The 16,464-nt window shown below is 30.9% G+C and overlaps 1 protein-coding gene across 1 annotated transcript in view; it reads right to left on the bottom strand.

Moving 5' to 3' along the window:
* LOC129774189 (ubiquitin conjugation factor E4 B) overlaps positions 1–16,464 on the bottom strand; it is a 116,558-nt gene that overhangs the window by 16,696 nt on the left and 83,398 nt on the right. The gene's annotated exons all lie outside the window — the stretch shown is intronic.

Genomic DNA, 16,464 nt, shown 5'->3' with positions numbered 1-16,464 from the left:
AGATAATACAAGCGAACCCGAGAGAGCAGAGAGCACTTGCGAAGAATTTCATTTTTTAAATATGTTAATTTTAGTTCAATAAGATTTTTTTTGTTAAGAAAAATAGATTTAATATTTTTTAAATAAATTTGATTATTTTAAAATTAATTCATTCAATATGTATTTGATTCTGCTTCATTGCAGATATTGCGTGTCCATTTCAAGACAATCACTCTTCTAGGGTCTGTTGTTTGGTACAAAGTGTGCATAGTTCACATTCGTGTTTCTTTCGTTCTGTTTTATGTGCAAAGAGGTATAATTTTTCATGTGACAAAATTATCTATGCGAATGATTGTTACATCAATCTCAGTGCATTCCATCGAGTATCTCCTAATCAGCATTTTCCCATGCTAGACGTGAAGGAACTTTATAGTTGAAAGACTCTGTATTGAAAACAAATCAAACAATCTGTAATTATGGAAATGTCATTCGGCTAAGCATCTATTGTTTGTGTTTTCCAGAGCATTGCTTCCGTTAAAAGTTGGGTATCCAAGATGACAGCAATGCCGCTCTTGGGCATCGAACATTCACAATTTTTTTTAGCATCTCGTTGAAATATTAAAAAGCTAACGAATTTCATGCCAACTCGTCTTAGGAGTTGGCAGCAGCATCTCAGATAGTAGTGAAACGTTGTGGGTGTAAAGACATGGGTCATATAAGCAACTATGCAAACTTGAAATATTCGAAAAAGAATTAGACTACTTTTTGGAAAAAGTCAATTTTTTTTCTTTTGTCGAAGACATCAACTTGCTATCTTTTTTATTTTTTGGAATATAAGTAATTTTTATATGAAGACTCCTGAAAAAAATAATGTTTTGCTCGTTACATTTTTGTGTGTAAATCCTCACGTTTGACATGTTTCTAAATAGACAAAAGTTAGCAGAGCATGTAAATTGCGATAATTTATACATAAAAATGTTACAAATCAAACAATAGTATTTTTTCAAAGAAAAAAAAAATTAGAAAGTTGTTGTTCGAAAAACTTTTTTCCATGTAAATGTGCCCATCGTCCGATGTATGAAAAACTTGTTGGAAATTTCAAAATTCATTTTTCTCGAAAACATATTCTTTTAAAATTCAGAAAAAAAATTGATATAAATAGCTCTTAAAATTTCCAACAAGTTTTTCATACATCGAATGGTGGGCACATTTATATGGAAAAAGTTTTTCGAACAACTTTTTCATGTTTTCTTTAAAAAAAAATACAACTAAACTTAATTTTGTTTAAAGTCAAGATACCGATATACTGTATTCGACAAAGTTTTAGATCTTGTTAAAATATAAACTTTTGTCGAAGACATCAACTTTCTATCTTTTCTTGTTTTTGGAATATAAGTCATTTTTGTATGAAGACTCCTGAAAAAAATAGTTTTTTGCTCGTTACATTTTTGTGTGTAAACCCTCACGTTTAACATGTTTCTAAATAGACAAAAGTTAGCAGAGCATGTGAGTTGCGATAATTTATACATAAAAATGTTACAAATTCAACATTAATAGTATTTTTTCAAAGAAAAATAATGAAAAAGTTGTTGTTCGAAAAACTTCTTTCTATGTAATTCCTTGTTTTTTTTTCCATACATCGTCCGATGTATGGAAAACTTGTTGGAAATTTTAAGGGCTATTTATTACAAATTTTTTTCAGAATTTTAAAAGAATATGTTTTCGAGAAAAATGAATTTTAATTTTCAATTTTTTTTCTATAATTTTTTTTCCAAAAAAAAACTTTGATAATTTTTAATGAAAACCAAAATAATTTCCTACATTCCATTCTTTGACTAAAATTTTGTTAGTCTGATGGATTTTTTGTAGGTTTTTTTTTTTAATTTTGAATTTTTTCAACTTTTTTTCCGGAAATTTTTTGGAAAAAAATTTCATTAAAAAATATTTTAGAAATTAAAATTAATTTTTCTGGAAAACATGCTTTTAAAATTCTGAAAAAAATGGATATAAATAGCCCTTGAAATTTCCAACAAGTTTTTCATACATCGGACGATGGGCACATTTACATGGAAAAAAGTTTTTCGAACAACAACTTTCTAATTTTTTTTCTTTGAAAAAAATACTATTAATGTTTAATTCGTAACATTTTTATGTATAAATTATAGCAATTTACATGCTCTGCTAACTTTTGTCTATTTAGAAACATGTCAAGAACATGTCAAACGTGAGGATTTACACACAAAAGTGTTACGAGCAAACCATTATTTTTTTCAGGAGTCTTCATACTTATATTCCTAAAACTAGAAAAGCTAGAAAGTTTATGTCTTCGACAAAAGTTTATATTTTAACAAGATCTTAAACTTTGTCGAATACAGTATATCGCTATCTTGACTTCAAACAAAATTAGGGTTAGCTGTATTTTTTTCAAAGAAAACATGAAAAAGTTGTTGTTCGAGAAACATTTTCCCTGTAAAAGTGCCCATCTTCCGATGTATAGACGACTTGTTGGAAATTGTAAGGGCTATTCATATATATATTTTTGGGAATTTAAAAAAAAACGTTTTTGAGAAAAATCAATTTTAATTTTAAGTTCGGAACGCATCGGAACACTTTTGGAAGAGCAATCAGGTTTCCAGATGGGACACCAAAACATGCGCGACATAATCATCATGTCTCTTTAAAATAACACTTAATAAACACCTCACAACTGTTATTTTCCCCTAGAAGTATTCGCCAAGAGCAACGTCTCTTTGGCTCTTCCATTCCGTTGATTCCTCCTTCATCGAATAAATCTTCATTCCGAGCGATATGGTTAAATGCCGTTTTGAGATAGTTCTTCGGAAAACCGTATAAGCACTATCGCAGTTCCTATGAAGATTCTTGCTACCTTCATTTCATTCAGTTGGCAGAAATTAATTTCTCATTGCGGATTAATTCCAGTATGCTCAATTAAGCTGAAAAAAGAACTCATGAATAGCTTAAAACTAGGTAATAACTAATAACTTAATTTTCATACCATCACCAGAATCTCAACAAAACCATCTCACACATTTCATAACATACAATGTCATGGTGACAAAAAAAACAATGAAGACCCGATTTCATTTCCAAATCTCTAATTCAATCTAAGCAAGCTTTTTGTTTGTGCAATGATTTTTACCACTGAGGTTTATACTGTGAAGATTGAAGCAAGTATAAATCCCATCACCATTCAAGATGCAGCGAGCGGCCTTCACATCGAAGATTCCCACCGGGTCGTTGGTTCCAAAACGGTCTTGGGCCAAGCGAGAACCCGGAGTTCATGGGGAATCAAGTGGAAAAGGATCTTTAATCAAGGTAACAAAAATCATTTCTGAGTGTGTTGTATGATACTAACAAAACACTTTTTTGTAGCCAATTTCAAAGCCAAACCAAATACAGCGGAAGCAGCCAATGATTGAAGATGAAGTTCCTCCGCCTCTAGTCCCCAGTGAACCGATTCTCGTTGAAGATGACGAGGATTTGTTCGACTGGGAGCCATTGGAGGACTGGACGGAGATGGAGGCTGCGGTGTTCCAGAGGATGAAGGCTGAGAGAGACCTTCGGAAGGAGCAAGCAGAGAATATTAGACTGCGGCAGGAAAACCAACGACTGAAAGCAACAAAAGGGGTAAGTTTTATCAATCGTTGTCGTTTTGAATCCATACTATTAATAATAGGCGAGGTAGCGGAATCAATTTTATGTTATGGTTTTTGGTTATTGTTGTGAGTTGTTATTGTAGTCTTTGTTTTTGTTCGTTTGTTGCATTCAGTTATATATTTCTATTTCTGTTTTGTTCTGTATGTTCTGTATTCTGTTGCGGTTTTTACTCAGATTCTGTATCATGGTTTTAGATTTTTTCTTCGTTGACTTCGAATGATTCCTTATAATGATGTTTTTGCTTTTATCGTAGTTTGATGTTTTCCTATAGTGATTTCTTTTATTGTGTTAATTTACTAAGAATTCTGAATTATGGTTCGAGTTGTTTCATTTTGTGGATGATTGTTTTTGTTTTCATTGTAGTGTTTTTAAATTGTTTTCTGTGTATTTTTCAGCTTTACTTTGTTGCCGTTTTTGTTACATATGTCATGATATATTTACAATAACCTATTTTATGAAAATTTTTGTTGTTTTGTTTTTCTGTTGATAATTTTATTAATTTTTTTTTCTTTCGTTTTTTTGAGTATTTGTGAGCTTCCAAAATGAATCTCCTGTCCATAGTTTGGACCTACTGGTTTGCCTATAGCGCTGATGAAATATGACGTGAGTATTTATTTCAGAGATATATGATTTGCAAATTTGTAACACTATTATTCACTCCTCACAGATGATAGGCCAAAGCAAAGGAGTTACTGCAGCAGATAATACAAGCGAACCCAAGAGAGCAGAGAGCACTTGCGAAGAATTTCATTTTTTAAATATGTTAATTTTAGTTCAATAAGATTTTTTTTGTTTAGAAAAATAGATTTAATATTTTTAAAATAAATTTGATTATTTTAAAATTAATTCTTTAAATATGTATTTGATTCTGCTTCATTGCAGATATTGCGTGTCCATTTCAAGACAATCACTCTTCTAGGGTCTGTTGTTTGGTGCAAAGTGTGCATAGTTCACATTCGTGTTTTTTTCGATCTGTTTTATGTACAAAGAGGTATAATTTTTCATGTGACAAAATTATCTATGCGAATGATTGTTACATCAATCTCAGTGCATTCCATCGAGTATCTCCTAATCAGCATTTTCCCATGCTAGACGTGAAAGAACTTTATAGTTTAAAGACTCTGACTATAATTATGGAAATGTCATTCGGCTAAGCATCTATGGTTTGTGTTTTCCAGAGCATTGCTTCCGTTAAAAGTTGGGTATCCAAGATGACAGCAATGCCGCTCTTGGGCATCGAACATTCACAATTTTTTTTAGCATCTCGTTGAAATATTAAAAAGCTAACGAATTTCATGCCAACTCGTCTTAGGAGTTGGCAGCAGCATCTCAGATAGTAGTGAAACGTTGTGGGTGTAAAGACATGGGTCATATAAGCAACTATGCAAACTTGAAATATTCGAAAAAGAATTAGACTACGTTTTGGAAAAAGTCAATTTTTTTTCTTTTGTCGAAGACATCAACTTGCTATCTTTTTTAGTTTTTGGAATATAAGTAATTTTTATATGAAGACTCCTGAAAAAAATAATGTTTTGCTCGTTACATTTTTGTGTGTAAATCCTCACGTTTGACATGTTTCTAAATAGACAAAAGTTAGCAGAGCATGTAAATTGCGATAATTTATACATAAAAATGTTACAAATCAAACAATAGTATTTTTTCAAAGAAGAAAAAAATTAGAAAGTTGTTGTTCGAAAAACTTTTTTCCATGTAAATGTGCCCATCGTCCGATGTATGAAAAACTTGTTGGAAATTTCAAAATTCATTTTTCTCGAAAACATATTCTTTTAAAATTCAGAAAAAAAATTGATATAAATAGCTCTTAAAATTTCCAACAAGTTTTTCATACATCGAATGGTGGGCACATTTATATGGAAAAAGTTTTTCGAACAACTTTTTCATGTTTTCTTTAAAAAAAATACAACTAAAATTAATTTTGTTTAAAGTCAAGATACCGATATACTGTATTCGACAAAGTTTTTGATCTTGTTAAAATATAAACTTTTGTCGAAGACATCAACTTTCTATCTTTTCTTGTTTTTGGAATATAAGTCATTTTTGTATGAAGACTCCTGAAAAAAATAGTTTTTTGCTCGTTACATTTTTGTGTGTAAACCCTCACGTTTAACATGTTTCTAAATAGACAAAAGTTAGCAGAGCATGTGAGTTGCGATAATTTATACATAAAAATGTTACAAATTCAACATTAATAGTATTTTTTCAAAGAAAAATAATGAAAAAGTTGTTGTTCGAAAAACTTCTTTCTATGTAATTCCTTGTTTTTTTTTTCCATACATCGTCCGATGTATGGAAAACTTGTTGGAAATTTTAAGGGCTATTTATTAAAAATTTTTTCAGAATTTTAAAAGAATATGTTTTCGAGAAAAATGAATTTTAATTTTAAATTTTTTTTCTATAATTTTTTTTCCAAAAAAAACTTTGATAATTTTTAATGAAAACCAAAATAATTTCCTACATTCCATTCTTTGACTAAAATTTTGTTAGTCTGATGGATTTTTTGTAGGTTTTTTTTTAATTTTGAATTTTTTCAACTTTTTTTCCGGAAATTTTTTGGAAAAAAATTTCATTAAGAAAATATTTTGGAAATTAAAATTAATTTTTCTGGAAAACATGCTTTTAAAATTCTGAAAAAAATGGATATAAATAGCCCTTGAAATTTCCAACAAGTTTTTCATACATCGGACGATGGGCACATTTACATGGAAAAAAGTTTTTCGAACAACAACTTTCTAATTTTTTTTCTTTGAAAAAAATACTATTAATGTTTAATTCGTAACATTTTTATGTATAAATTATAGCAATTTACATGCTCTGCTAACTTTTGTCTATTTAGAAACATGTCAAGAACATGTCAAACGTGAGGATTACGTTTGAACACAAAAGTACTAAAAAAAAAAAAAAAAGTACTACGTAGGATTACGTTTGAACTACAAAAGTATTACTTTTGAACACAAAAGTGTTACGAGCAAACCATTATTTTTTTCAGGAGTCTTCATACTTATATTCCTAAAACTAGAAAAGCTAGAAAGTTTATGTCTTCGACAAAAGTTTATATTTTAACAAGATCTTAAACTTTGTCGAATACAGTATATCGCTATCTTGACTTCAAACAAAATTAGGGTTAGCTGTATTTTTTTCAAAGAAAACATGAAAAAGTTGTTGTTCGAGAAACATTTTCCCTGTAAAAGTGCCCATCTTCCGATGTATAGACGACTTGTTGGAAATTGTAAGGGCTATTCATATATATATTTTTGGGAATTTAAAAAAAAACGTTTTTGAGAAAAATCAATTTTAATTTTAAGTTCGGAACGCATCGGAACACTTTTGGAAGAGCAATCAGGTTTCCAGATGGGACACCAAAACATGCGCGACATAATCATCATGTCTCTTTAAAATAACACTTAATAAACACCTCACAACTGTTATTTTCCCCTAGAAGTATTCGCCAAGAGCAACGTCTCTTTGGCTCTTCCATTCCGTTGATTCCTCCTTCATCGAATAAATCTTCATTCCGAGCGATATGGTTAAATGCCGTTTTGAGATAGTTCTTCGGAAAACCGTATAAGCACTATCGCAGTTCCAATGAAAATTCTTGCTACCTTCATTTCATTCAGTTGGCAGAAATTAATTTCTCATTGCGGATTAATTCCAGTATGCTTAATTAAGCTGAAAAAAGAACTCATGAATAGCTTAAAACTAGGTAATAACTAATAACTTAATTTTCATACCATCACCAGAATCTCAACAAAACCATCTCACACATTTCATAACATACAATGTCATGGTGACAAAAAAACAATGAAGACCCGATTTCATTTCCAAATCTCTAATTCAATCTAAGCAAGCTTTTTGTTTGTGCAATGATTTTTACCACTGAGGTTTATACTGTGAAGATTGAAGCAAGTATAAATCCCATCACCATTCAAGATGCAGCGAGCGGCCTTCACATCGAAGATTCCCACCGGGTCGTTGGTTCCAAAACGGTCTTGGGCCAACCGAGAACCCGGAGTTCATGGGGAATCAAGTGGAAAAGGATCTTTAATCAAGGTAACAAAAATCATTTCTGAGTGTGTTGTATGATACTAACAAAACACTTTTTTGTAGCCAATTTCAAAGCCAAACCAAATACAGCGGAAGCAGCCAATGATTGAAGATGAAGTTCCTCCGCCTCTAGTCCCCAGTGAACCGATTCTCGTTGAAGATGACGAGGATTTGTTCGACTGGGAGCCATTGGAGGACTGGACGGAGATGGAGGCTGCGGTGTTCCAGAGGATGAAGGCTGAGAGAGACCTTCGGAAGGAGCAAGCAGAGAATATTAGACTGCGGCAGGAAAACCAACGACTGAAAGCAACAAAAGGGGTAAGTTTTATCAATCGTTGTCGTTTTGAATCCATACTATTAATAATAGGCGAGGTAGCGGAATCAATTTTATGTTATGGTTTTTGGTTATTGTTGTGAGTTGTTATTGTAGTCTTTGTTTTTGTTCGTTTGTTGCATTCAGTTATATATTTCTATTTCTGTTTTGTTCTGTATGTTCTGTATTCTGTTGCGGTTTTTACTCAGATTTTGTATCATGGTTTTAGATTTTTTCTTCGTTGACTTCGAATGATTCCTTATAATGATGTTTTTGCTTTTATCGTAGTTTGATGTTTTCCTATAGTGATTTCTTTTATTGTGATAATTTACTAAGAATTCTGAATTATGGTTCGAGTTGTTTCATTTTGTGGATGATTGTTTTTGTTTTCATTGTAGTGTTTTTAAATTGTTTTCTGTGTATTTTTCAGCTTTACTTTGTTGCCGTTTTTGTTACATATGTCATGATATATTTACAATAACCTATTTTATGAAAATTTTTGTTGTTTTGTTTTTCTGTTGATAATTTTATTAATTTTTTTTTCTTTCGTTTTTTTGAGTATTTGTGAGCTTCCAAAATGAATCTCCTGTCCATAGTTTGGACCTACTGGTTTGCCTATAGCACTGATGAAATATGACCTGAGTATTTATTTCAGAGATATATGATTTGCAAATTTGTAACACTATTATTCACTCCTCACAGATGATAGGCCAAAGCAAAGGAGTTACTGCAGCAGATAATACAAGCGAACCCAAGAGAGCAGAGAGCACTTGCGAAGAATTTCATTTTTTAAATATGTTAATTTTAGTTCAATAAGATTTTTTTTGTTTAGAAAAATAGATTTAATATTTTTAAAATAAATTTGATTATTTTAAAATTAATTCTTTAAATATGTATTTGATTCTGCTTCATTGCAGATATTGCGTGTCCATTTCAAGACAATCACTCTTCTAGGGTCTGTTGTTTGGTGCAAAGTGTGCATAGTTCACATTCGTGTTTTTTTCGATCTGTTTTATGTACAAAGAGGTATAATTTTTCATGTGACAAAATTATCTATGCGAATGATTGTTACATCAATCTCAGTGCATTCCATCGAGTATCTCCTAATCAGCATTTTCCCATGCTAGACGTGAAAGAACTTTATAGTTTAAAGACTCTGTATTGAAAACAAATCAATCAATCTATAATTATGGAAATGTCATTCTGCTAAGCATCTATGGTTTGTGTTTTCCAGAGCATTGCTTCCGTTAAAAGTTGGGTATCCAAGATGACAGCAATGCCGCTCTTGGGCATCGAACATTCACAATTTTTTTTAGCATCTCGTTGAAATATTAAAAAGCTAACGAATTTCATGCCAACTCGTCTTAGGAGTTGGCAGCAGCATCTCAGATAGTAGTGAAACGTTGTGGGTGTAAAGACATGGGTCATATAAGCAACTATGCAAACTTGAAATATTCGAAAAAGAATTAGACTACTTTTTGGAAAAAAGTCAATTTTTTTTCTTTTGTCGAAGACATCAACTTGCTATCTTTTTTAGTTTTTGGAATATAAGTAATTTTTATATGAAGACTCCTGAAAAAAATAATGTTTTGCTCGTTACATTTTTGTGTGTAAATCCTCACGTTTGACATGTTTCTAAATAGACAAAAGTTAGCAGAGCATGTAAATTGCGATAATTTATACATAAAAATGTTACAAATCAAACAATAGTATTTTTTCAAAGAAAAAAAAATTAGAAAGTTGTTGTTCGAAAAACTTTTTTCCATGTAAATGTGCCCATCGTCCGATGTATGAAAAACTTGTTGGAAATTTCAAAATTCATTTTTCTCGAAAACATATTCTTTTAAAATTCAGAAAAAAAATTGATATAAATAGCTCTTAAAATTTCCAACAAGTTTTTCATACATCGAATGGTGGGCACATTTATATGGAAAAAGTTTTTCGAACAACTTTTTCATGTTTTCTTTAAAAAAAAATACAACTAAACTTAATTTTGTTTAAAGTCAAGATACCGATATACTGTATTCGACAAAGTTTTAGATCTTGTTAAAATATAAACTTTTGTCGAAGACATCAACTTTCTATCTTTTCTTGTTTTTGGAATATAAGTCATTTTTGTATGAAGACTCCTGAAAAAAATAGTTTTTTGCTCGTTACATTTTTGTGTGTAAACCCTCACGTTTAACATGTTTCTAAATAGACAAAAGTTAGCAGAGCATGTGAGTTGCGATAATTTATACATAAAAATGTTACAAATTCAACATTAATAGTATTTTTTCAAAGAAAAATAATGAAAAAGTTGTTGTTCGAAAAACTTCTTTCTATGTAATTCCTTGTTTTTTTTCCATACATCGTCCGATGTATGGAAAACTTGTTAGAAATTTTAAGGGCTATTTATTACAAATTTTTTTCAGAATTTTAAAAGAATATGTTTTCGAGAAAAATGAATTTTAATTTTCAATTTTTTTTCTATAATTTTTTTTCCAAAAAAAACTTTGATAATTTTACATGAAAACCAAAATAATTTCCTACATTCCATTCTTTGACTAAAATTTTGTTAGTCTGATGGATTTTTTGTAGGTTTTTTTTTAATTTTGAATTTTTTCAACTTTTTTTCCGGAAATTTTTTGGAAAAAAATTTCATTAAAAAAATATTTTGGAAATTAAAATTAATTTTTCTGGAAAACATGCTTTTAAAATTCTGAAAAAAATGGATATAAATAGCCCTTGAAATTTCCAACAAGTTTTTCATACATCGGACGATGGGCACATTTACATGGAAAAAAGTTTTTCGAACAACAACTTTCTAATTTTTTTTCTTTGAAAAAAATACTATTAATGTTTAATTCGTAACATTTTTATGTATAAATTATAGCAATTTACATGCTCTGCAAACTTTTGTCTATTTAGAAACATGTCAAGAACATGTCAAACGTAAGGATTTACACACAAAAGTGTTACGAGCAAACCATTATTTTTTTCAGGAGTCTTCATACTTATATTCCTAAAACTAGAAAAGCTAGAAAGTTTATGTCTTCGACAAAAGTTTATATTTTAACAAGATCTTAAACTTTGTCGAATACAGTATATCGCTATCTTGACTTCAAACAAAATTAGGGTTAGCTGTATTTTTTTCAAAGAAAACATGAAAAAGTTGTTGTTCGAGAAACATTTTCCCTGTAAAAGTGCCCATCTTCCGATGTATAGACGACTTGTTGGAAATTGTAAGGGCTATTCATATATATATTTTTGGGAATTTAAAAAAAAACGTTTTTGAGAAAAATCAATTTTAATTTTAAGTTCGGAACGCATCGGAACACTTTTGGAAGAGCAATCAGGTTTCCAGATGGGACACCAAAACATGCGCGACATAATCATCATGTCTCTTTAAAATAACACTTAATAAACACCTCACAACTGTTATCTTCCCCTAGAAGTATTCGCCAAGAACAACGTCTCTTTGGCTCTTCCATTCCGTTGATTCCTCCTTCATCGAATAAATCTTCATTCCGAGCGATATGGTTAAATGCCGTTTTGAGATAGTTCTTCGGAAAACCGTATAAGCACTATCGCAGTTCCAATGAAGATTCTTGCTACCTTCATTTCATTCAGTTGGCAGAAATTAATTTCTCATTGCGGATTAATTCCAGTATGCTCAATTAAGCTGAAAAAAGAACTCATGAATAGCTTAAAACTAGGTAATAACTAATAACTTAATTTTCATACCATCACCAGAATCTCAACAAAACCATCTCACACATTTCATAACATACAATGTCATGGTGACAAAAAAACAATGAAGACCCGATTTCATTTCCAAATCTCTAATTCAATCTAAGCAAGCTTTTTGTTTGTGCAATGATTTTTACCACTGAGGTTTATACTGTGAAGATTGAAGCAAGTATAAATCCCATCACCATTCAAGATGCAGCGAGCGGCCTTCACATCGAAGATTCCCACCGGGTCGTTGGTTCCAAAACGGTCTTGGGCCAACCGAGAACCCGGAGTTCATGGGGAATCAAGTGGAAAAGGATCTTTAATCAAGGTAACAAAAATCATTTCTGAGTATGTTGTATGATACTAACAAAACACTTTTTTGTAGCCAATTTCAAAGCCAAACCAAATACAGCGGAAGCAGCCAATGATTGAAGATGAAGTTCCTCCGCCTCTAGTCCCCAGTGAACCGATTCTCGTTGAAGATGACGAGGATTTGTTCGACTGGGAGCCATTGGAGGACTGGACGGAGATGGAGGCTGCGGTGTTCCAGAGGATGAAGGCTGAGAGAGACCTTCGGAAGGAGCAAGCAGAGAATATTAGACTGCGGCAGGAAAACCAACGACTGAAAGCAACAAAAGGGGTAAGTTTTATCAATCGTTGTCGTTTTGAATCCATACTATTAATAATAGGCGAGGTAGCGGAATCAATTTTATGTTATGGTTTTTGGTTATTGTTGTGAGTTGTTATTGTAGTCTTTGTTTTTGTTCGTTTGTTGCATTCAGTTATATATTTCTATTTCTGTTTTGTTCTGTATGTTCTGTATTCTGTTGCGGTTTTTACTCAGATTTTGTATCATGGTTTTAGATTTTTTCTTCGTTGACTTCGAATGATTCCTTATAATGATGTTTTTGCTTTTATCGTAGTTTGATGTTTTCCTATAGTGATTTCTTTTATTGTGTTAATTTACTAAGAATTCTGAATTATGGTTCGAGTTGTTTCATTTTGTGGATGATTGTTTTTGTTTTCATTGTAGTGTTTTTAAATTGTTTTCTGTGTATTTTTCAGCTTTACTTTGTTGCCGTTTTTGTTACATATGTCATGATATATTTACAATAACCTATTTTATGAAAATTTTTGTTGTTTGGTTTTTCTGTTGATAATTTTATTAATTTTGTTTTCTTTCGTTTTTTTGAGTATTTGTGAGCTTCCAAAATGAATCTCCTGTCCATAGTTTGGACCTACTGGTTTGCCTATAGCACTGATGAAATATGACGTGAGTATTTATTTCAGAGATATATGATTTGCAAATTTGTAACACTATTATTCACTCCTCACAGATGATAGGCCAAAGCAAAGGAGTTACTGCAGCAGATAATACAAGCGAACCCGAGAGAGCAGAGAGCACTTGCGAAGAATTTCATTTTTTAAATATGTTAATTTTAGTTCAATAAGATTTTTTTTGTTAAGAAAAATAGATTTAATATTTTTTAAATAAATTTGATTATTTTAAAATTAATTCATTCAATATGTATTTGATTCTGCTTCATTGCAGATATTGCGTGTCCATTTCAAGACAATCACTCTTCTAGGGTCTGTTGTTTGGTACAAAGTGTGCATAGTTCACATTCGTGTTTCTTTCGTTCTGTTTTATGTGCAAAGAGGTATAATTTTTCATGTGACAAAATTATCTATGCGAATGATTGTTACATCAATCTCAGTGCATTCCATCGAGTATCTCCTAATCAGCATTTTCCCATGCTAGACGTGAAGGAACTTTATAGTTGAAAGACTCTGTATTGAAAACAAATCAAACAATCTGTAATTATGGAAATGTCATTCGGCTAAGCATCTATTGTTTGTGTTTTCCAGAGCATTGCTTCCGTTAATAGTTGGGTATCCAAGATGACAGCAATGCCGCTCTTGGGCATCGAACATTCACAATTTTTTTTAGCATCTCGTTGAAATATTAAAAAGCTAACGAATTTCATGCCAACTCGTCTTAGGAGTTGGCAGCAGCATCTCAGATAGTAGTGAAACGTTGTGGGTGTAAAGACATGGGTCATATAAGCAACTATGCAAACTTGAAATATTCGAAAAAGAATTAGACTACTTTTTGGAAAAAGTCAATTTTTTTTCTTTTGTCGAAGACATCAACTTGCTATCTTTTTTATTTTTTGGAATATAAGTAATTTTTATATGAAGACTCCTGAAAAAAATAATGTTTTGCTCGTTACATTTTTGTGTGTAAATCCTCACGTTTGACATGTTTCTAAATAGACAAAAGTTAGCAGAGCATGTAAATTGCGATAATTTATACATAAAAATGTTACAAATCAAACAATAGTATTTTTTCAAAGAAAAAAAAAATTAGAAAGTTGTTGTTCGATAAACTTTTTTCCATGTAAATGTGCCCATCGTCCGATGTATGAAAAACTTGTTGGAAATTTCAAAATTCATTTTTCTCGAAAACATATTCTTTTAAAATTCAGAAAAAAAATTGATATAAATAGCTCTTAAAATTTCCAACAAGTTTTTCATACATCGAATGGTGGGCACATTTATATGGAAAAAGTTTTTCGAACAACTTTTTCATGTTTTCTTTAAAAAAAAATACAACTAAACTTAATTTTGTTTAAAGTCAAGATACCGATATACTGTATTCGACAAAGTTTTAGATCTTGTTAAAATATAAACTTTTGTCGAAGACATCAACTTTCTATCTTTTCTTGTTTTTGGAATATAAGTCATTTTTGTATGAAGACTCCTGAAAAAAATAGTTTTTTGCTCGTTACATTTTTGTGTGTAAACCCTCACGTTTAACATGTTTCTAAATAGACAAAAGTTAGCAGAGCATGTGAGTTGCGATAATTTATACATAAAAATGTTACAAATTCAACATTAATAGTATTTTTTCAAAGAAAAATAATGAAAAAGTTGTTGTTCGAAAAACTTCTTTCTATGTAATTCCTTGTTTTTTTTCCATACATCGTCCGATGTATGGAAAACTTGTTGGAAATTTTAAGGGCTATTTATTACAAATTTTTTTCAGAATTTTAAAAGAATATGTTTTCGAGAAAAATGAATTTTAATTTTCAATTTTTTTTCTATAATTTTTTTTCCAAAAAAAAACTTTGATAATTTTTAATGAAAACCAAAATAATTTCCTACATTCCATTCTTTGACTAAAATTTTGTTAGTCTGATGGATTTTTTGTAGGTTTTTTTTTTTAATTTTGAATTTTTTCAACTTTTTTTCCGGAAATTTTTTGGAAAAAAATTTCATTAAAAAATATTTTAGAAATTAAAATTAATTTTTCTGGAAAACATGCTTTTAAAATTCTGAAAAAAATGGATATAAATAGCCCTTGAAATTTCCAACAAGTTTTTCATACATCGGACGATGGGCACATTTACATGGAAAAAAGTTTTTCGAACAACAACTTTCTAATTTTTTTTCTTTGAAAAAAATACTATTAATGTTTAATTCGTAACATTTTTATGTATAAATTATAGCAATTTACATGCTCTGCTAACTTTTGTCTATTTAGAAACATGTCAAGAACATGTCAAACGTGAGGATTTACACACAAAAGTGTTACGAGCAAACCATTATTTTTTTCAGGAGTCTTCATACTTATATTCCTAAAACTAGAAAAGCTAGAAAGTTTATGTCTTCGACAAAAGTTTATATTTTAACAAGATCTTAAACTTTGTCGAATACAGTATATCGCTATCTTGACTTCAAACAAAATTAGGGTTAGCTGTATTTTTTTCAAAGAAAACATGAAAAAGTTGTTGTTCGAGAAACATTTTCCCTGTAAAAGTGCCTATCTTCCGATGTATAGACGACTTGTTGGAAATTGTAAGGGCTATTCATATATATATTTTTGGGAATTTAAAAAAAAACGTTTTTGAGAAAAATCAATTTTAATTTTAAGTTCGGAACGCATCGGAACACTTTTGGAAGAGCAATCAGGTTTCCAGATGGGACACCAAAACATGCGCGACATAATCATCATGTCTCTTTAAAATAACACTTAATAAACACCTCACAACTGTTATTTTCCCCTAGAAGTATTCGCCAAGAGCAACGTCTCTTTGGCTCTTCCATTCCGTTGATTCCTCCTTCATCGAATAAATCTTCATTCCGAGCGATATGGTTAAATGCCGTTTTGAGATAGTTCTTCGGAAAACCGTATAAGCACTATCGCAGTTCCAATGAAGATTCTTGCTACCTTCATTTCATTCAGTTGGCAGAAATTAATTTCTCATTGCGGATTAATTCCAGTATGCTTAATTAAGCTGAAAAAAGAACTCATGAATAGCTTAAAACTAGGTAATAACTAATAACTTAATTTTCATACCATCACCAGAATCTCAACAAAACCATCTCACACATTTCATAACATACAATGTCATGGTGACAAAAAAGCAATGAAGACCCGATTTCATTTCCAAATCTCTAATTCAATCTAAGCAAGCTTTTTGTTTGTGCAATGATTTTTACCACTGAGGTTTATACTGTGAAGATTGAAGCAAGTATAAATCCCATCACCATTCAAGATGCAGCGAGCGGCCTTCACATCGAAGATTCCCACCGGGTCGTTGGTTTCAAAACGCTCTTGGGCCAACCGAGAACCCGGAGTTCATGGGGAATCAAGTGGAAAAGGATCTTTAATCAAGGTAACAAAAATCATTTCTGAGCGTGTTGTATGG

The sequence above is a fragment of the Toxorhynchites rutilus genome, chromosome 3 (assembly GCF_029784135.1).
Source record: "Toxorhynchites rutilus septentrionalis strain SRP chromosome 3, ASM2978413v1, whole genome shotgun sequence".
NCBI lineage: Eukaryota > Metazoa > Arthropoda > Insecta > Diptera > Culicidae > Toxorhynchites > Toxorhynchites rutilus.
Note: the sequence above shows the minus strand (reverse complement) of the source record. Positions and strands in the feature narration are given on the sequence as shown.